Genomic DNA, 6,562 nt, shown 5'->3' with positions numbered 1-6,562 from the left:
GTCGGGCCGAACAGCCTAACGCTGACACTAAATTGTGTTTGTCTATGTGAATCCAATGTACGCTAATAATTTTACATGCTCAGTCAACTACCCAGTAGATATTTTTTACTTGTAAACTATCCGATGCTAATGAATTGGGCAGCCAGTCACAATTGTTTATTCATACGTTTATATTCTTCTTAATGTGATTTAGAATTCTCTAGGTTGGCATGCATTTTTTAAGCACTCCTAACTGGCCTTGAACTGAGTGACCTGCTGAGCGAATTCAGTGATCAGTTAAGATTGAACTGCTGAACATTATTCTGGTTCTAGATTTAGAAATAGGCAAGGTGTATTTAGAATGGCAGCTTTCCTTCCCTCAGTGACATGAGTAGACCAGGTAAATTGTTATGATATTTGATTCATGGTCAGATATAGTTCTTGTTTAATAATAAAGTAGTTAGAAATTCCACCATCTGCTATGGCGTGCTTTGTCATCAAGTTGCAGGGCCTCCGGATGACTGGCTCAGTATAATTTCATCTCCTTCATTGTCTCTCCTCAGAACCTACATTCCAATCCATCCACCACCTCATGTATGCAAAACATGGAATTTCAACTTCGGAAACCCGTTGGCCCATGTAAATCATGTCATATTTAAGATCTTTACATTCTGGCAATTGTTTCCTAGTAATGGATAGAGCAATGCAAAAGAAGATGAGCGATAAATTCCAATTAGTTCAGAGTTTGAACAACAGTTGCTTGCATTTTATAGCATGTGGAGCAGAAAGAGGGACGGATCAGATTTTCTGGTGTGTTCTGCCATAACAGGAAATACAGGTCATGTTCTGTACAACTTCACTGCAGCCAACTTCTCATGAGTATTAAAAGTTATTAATGGGAGATGGGTAGCTCTCACTTGGCCAGCATTTATTGCCCATCTCTATTTGCCCCTTGAGAACGCAATGGTGAACAGCCTTTTTGAATCTCTGTAGTTCATATCGTGTAGACAGACCCACAATGTCGTTAGGAAAGAAAATCCTGGAGTGTGACACCGCAACAGTGAATGGCAACATATGTCCAAGTTAGTGCAAATGGGAACTTTCAGTGTTCCCCCAGATCTGGTGGACTTATTATTTTGGACAGCAGTGCTCGTGTGTTTTGGAAGCTGCTGTGAGGGGCCTTGGTGAATTACTGCAGTACATTTTGAAATTGGTGCACATTGCTATTCCTGAGAGTTGGTAATTGATGTCTGTGCATATTATGCCAATCAAGTGGGCTGTTTTCCCTTCCATGATGTCAAGCTGCTGGAGTGTTGTTGTACCTGAAACCACCCGGGCTTGTGGGAAGTAGTCTATCACTCGTTTTCCCCATCCTCGGATGCAACGAGATACACTGAGGTTTTCATCATTGTCTAAGTTTAATTGAGAGGTAACATCGTATGGGAACTTAGAATGAGCATTAGATTGCAGTTTATTGCGTTGCAAATGCTGTTTGATAACATTGCTGATGAACTGTTCAATTCCTTCATTGCTGAAGAAGAGTATACTGATTAGATAATAATTGGCGAAGTTTCATTTTTCTTGCTATTTATGTGAGGACGCACATGGTCAATCTTCCACAGTGACAGTAGACAGTAAAAGTACCGAGAAATTTAAACAACGGTCATTGTGTTCAGTTACTCTTCCCAGAGTGATGGCTTCTTGTGAACTGTGGGTCAAACCACTGGTGATACAAAATTGCCTTTGTTGCAGAAGACAAAAGGAAGTTGTGGATGTGTGTATTTTGTTCAAATTCTGTGACCAGTATTGATCCAACAGGGTCAGTGATGGAACGTCAGTTGTTTGAAATATGGATAAGTGATTTGGATGAAATCTTAGATGGTCAGATCAGGAACTTACTGATAGCCACAATTATCATTAATATCCATTTACAGTATTAATGGGTAATATTACACATACTTAGCGTATGCTACTTTACAGAGTACTACTTTACTACTATCAAACATTTTGCTCTATTCACTCTGTTTATCTCTTTCCCTCGAGCATCTCAGATGAACAATACATAAACCAGCATTATCCTGCCATCTTCAGTTCTGAATAACATTCAATATACCTTATATTTCTACCGATTTTCTGCATCTTTTCCTGGTCTTAATTCAGACTTACAACAAGCTCATAACTTTGATTGAGTTATCTTGGTTGTGAAACTGTATGAAGTTTATTGTATTCTGTTACAGTTATCCCCATAACCAAAAATATCCCGTTTTACTTTTGCTATTATGCTCTATTTGTCTATACGATATTGCCTGAGTAATGCCTCACAGATATCCTGCAGAATTTCGCATCATATATGGGTTGTGTTAAATTTGCCAAACATCTGAGTAATTCTCATTTTTTTCAGAGAGAAGCAAACTACACGAGCATACGTTATGTTTCCAGAAATGCTGCACAATCTCCCTTGTTGAACCAGGAAGACGTGGAGTACTGCCTGAGAATACGTGAAAACATATTTTACAGCCGATCGCCATTTGCAATTTCGCAAGATTAACGGAAGTGTCAATGCATGAAAAACAGCTTCTCAGTCTGCAGAACCGTCACTGTGTGAGGTGCCTTTCTGTTCAATCAACAGGAAACACCTGCCACCGTGGTAAATTCTGTGCTCAAGTTTTTTTTTTCCGTCTGTTTATCCTTTAAAATAAAAAACTACAAATAGTAAAAGAAATGCAAATTCCGAACGAGAATTCAGAATCCATATAATCCCACTGTGTATTTCATCAAGGCACGGCATTGCTCATGCCACCTTATGTGGTAATGCATTCTGGGCATCTGTTAACATCCCAAAATGCATCGCTATCTCTTGTCAGGTTAAACGTTATCTGCTGTTTCTCCATCCAAATGCCCAACTGATCTATAACTTGTTACTCCCTTTGACATCCTTCTTCATTCTTTACAACTTCCCAATTTTCGTGTCGTCTGCAGGCTTACTAATCAGACTACCCACACTTTCACATTATTTATGATAATTTCAAACCTAAGGTGTCTCTCCACTGATCGTTATGAAAACCCACTCGTCACTGACCTGCAGTTTGGGAAAAACATGGTTCCACGATCATTGTCTGTCTTCAATGGTAAATTCAATTTTGGATCAAACTTTCCAAATCACCATGGATACCATCTTACATAATCTTCTGAATGAACCTACCATCAGAGATTATGTCAAATACTTTATGAAAATCGTTGTCCTTCAGGAAAGCACTTCCCTCTTGCTCTTGACTTACCACGTGCATTAAATTGCCGTTGTTTTGGATCAAAATCCATCTGCTGTTCCGTGCCTAACGTTTCTAATGATCAATATCCTTCTGTATCCTTTGACAGATTTCCTCACGAACCACATTTCTGCCAATTCCATATTGTCTGGCAATTTTCTAATCAGATCAACAATATGTTTTACAAACAGTAGAGTTCGCAACAAAAATCCCTGTGGAACGCAACTGGTCACAGATCTCCAGTCAGAAAAAAAGAGTTCGCAAAGTATACCCTCTGAATTCTCTAACCAAGACAATTTTGGATGCAGCTTACCAACTCACAACCATAGATTCCATGTGCTTTCGTCTGTTAGAATGTTGGAGCTTGTTTAATGATTTAGTAAAGTCGTTGTAGACAGCAACATATACTGCTCTACCCTCAGCATCCACCTTCATAACTTCCCCCAAAAAATCTTCCCCGCACAAACCCTTGGCAACTATCCCTAATAAGACCTTTCTTTTCCAAATATGAGTAAGTCCTGTCCTGCAGAATTGTCTCTCAGAAGTTACCTGACACGGATGTAAGACACAGTGACCTGTAATTCCCTGAATCAACCGTGTTGCCATTTTTAAACAAACGAAACACAACGGCAGTTCTCCAGTGTCTTTTGTCCTCATCTGTTTGGAGAGAGGATGCAATGATCACTGGCAAAGCCTGAGCAATTAACCCAGCCCCCAACTCCTTCAGTACACTGGGATAAATTTCTGCAGCCCCGGAACCAAATTTCACCTAATATATTTGAACAATTCCGAACCGTCTTCACTCCTAAGGTTGACATGCACCAGAGTATCAATATATTCCTCCCTAAGCATGCCAGCATCCATCTCATTCTCTTTTTTGAATACTGATGTGAGGTATTCGTTAAGGACCTGACCTCTTCCTCTGGCTCGAGGTATAATTTCCCTCCTTTGTCCTTTAATCTATTGGCACCTAACTCTTGTAAATAACAATAATTTTCATTGGTCCAAATTGCCAAGAACATGGCCTTTCTAATTCCTCTGTTAATTTCTTTCCTGCTTTCTTTATACCCCTCAAGTGTCTGATTTCAATTCAACTTTCTGAATGCATACTTTATTTTCTCCTTCTCACTAAACTTTCGATGTCTGTTGTCACTCGCAATTTGCGATTCTTGTCATCCTGAGCTTTCAATCTCACAGGAACCTGTTGATGCAGGTAGTTACGAAATTAAAAATACATTTGGACAGTTCCATGAATCGGAAATGTTCAGAGGGATATGGGAAAAATGAGTGCAAATTAGATTGGTTTAGTTTGGGAAACTTGATTCTAATCAATAGGCCTTTAAATAGCTTCCACCTGTCAAAAATAGATTTCCCCAGAAAGAAGAGTCGACTAAATCTAATTTTTCTAGTTGCTTCCAAATACTATTATCATTTGCATTCTCTGTTCCTATGATGACTATGATAAAACGGTTCAGCCCTGAAACTTTAGTCGCAAACAAAGACAGAAATTGCTGGAAAATACGCAACAGGTCAGGTAGGTATTGAACATACGAAGAGTTAACGTTTCGGGTTGATTGACCATTTTTGTTAATTCTGTCTGTAGCTCGGAAACTGATGATAGATATGCTGGAGAAGCTATTGAGGAGGATGAAGAAGTAGACAATAGGTGGAGATGGAACACAGTGAGAGATGACAACAGTTGGGCAGCCAAAGGAATGTTAAAATGTCAACTTTGAAAGGTTTCAAAACATCACAGTGTTCTCTGGCAAGCGTCCTTCTCACAGTCTTGCATTAGCAATCCAGCGAAGCTCAGCACAAATTGGAAGAACAATGCCTCATTTTGCGCTTGGGACCTGTGCAACCATTCTGGAGTCAAAATCTAGTTCAATATTTTTGGTGCTGAGGCACCTTCCTGCATATCCTTAATCAAGCCTCTCACAATGGCATTTTTCATCACTGGGGCTGCTATTGTACATGCTCACACAAGCACAGACAATTGCACTTAGTCTCAATTGCACGAACTCACTGACATACTCAGACACAATTACACTCATATTCTTGCACTCATTGATGCACTCACTCACAACCGCTAACTAACATTCGCATGGAAAGACAGACAATTACACACTCACTCACTCATTGTTGCACGCACAGAAACACAATTGCAATCGTACCTCTTACTAACAGACACTGACAGAGATAATTCCTCTTACACGTACACTAACTGACGCAGACGTACAAACACACACAACTGCACTCAGTCTTCGTGACACTCACTCACTAACGCTCACTGACAGATACTTGCATTCGCTCTACTACTTTTGTTGACAAATGTACATCATGTGATTGCACGGACCATTTCGCAAATTAACATGAGTTTATTGTGCAAATGAATGAGTTCATTAAACAGATGAACCCCTTCCCTGAGAATGTACCGAAAAACATTATGTATACGTGTTTATGAGAGAGTCTGCATGCCTGTGTCTGCATATGTGCGTGTGTATATGTGTGCTTGTTTCTGTGTTTGAGAAGGTGGGTGTGAGCTGCCTTCTTGAACCCTGCAGCTCATGTGCAATCGCGTAGACACAAAATGTCCCTTAGGTAGATAATTCCAGGATTCTGACAGTTACTGTTGCTGCACTGTCCACATTGACTCCCTCGATGATGCACACAGGTGGCAATGAGAGAGGCTAGATGCTCTGCTTTTTTGTGTGTGGTGTAGACAGCTACTGGATTGCAACGTGTTAATGGACCCTGTTTGTTCAGCATCTCCCATTCACATCAACTTCCACATGGCTTCACTGTGTACCTGGCGGGCGCTCTTCTACTGTAAAAATGAATGACTACTTACACCGTGTTACCCTGCCATGCCAGCAGAAGTGCCAGCTCCTTCACTAATGGGAAATCAACTTCTCGACAGAGTGGAAGAGACTTGATTCTGAGAGCAACCGACCAGGATAATTACAACAATGGATTGAAGTTTCTACAATGACCTTTACTGGCTTTCCAGAATTGGAAACCTCTAACATCTCGGGTACAGGACGTGATTTGGATTATTCAGGGCGTCTATGTCCCATTCTGACTATCACTGGCGTTCCTGGTATGCATCTGGTGAGGCCACTTTGGAGTACCACGCTGAATTCTGCTCGCCCTGCTATAGGAAGCATGTTATTAAAATGGAAAGAAAGCACAAATATTTACACTGCTGTTACCATGACTGCAAGGTTTGTGTTGTCAGAAGAGGTTGGATAGGCTGAGATTTCTTTCTCTCCGGACTGTAGGGAACTGAAGAATAGCCTTACAAAGGTTTATAAAAT

Source organism: Chiloscyllium plagiosum, unplaced genomic scaffold (assembly GCF_037043375.1).
Source record: "Chiloscyllium plagiosum isolate Xiang-an unplaced genomic scaffold, Cpla_swu_hap1 HiC_scaffold_27, whole genome shotgun sequence".
Taxonomy (NCBI): domain Eukaryota; kingdom Metazoa; phylum Chordata; class Chondrichthyes; order Orectolobiformes; family Hemiscylliidae; genus Chiloscyllium; species Chiloscyllium plagiosum.
Note: the sequence above shows the minus strand (reverse complement) of the source record.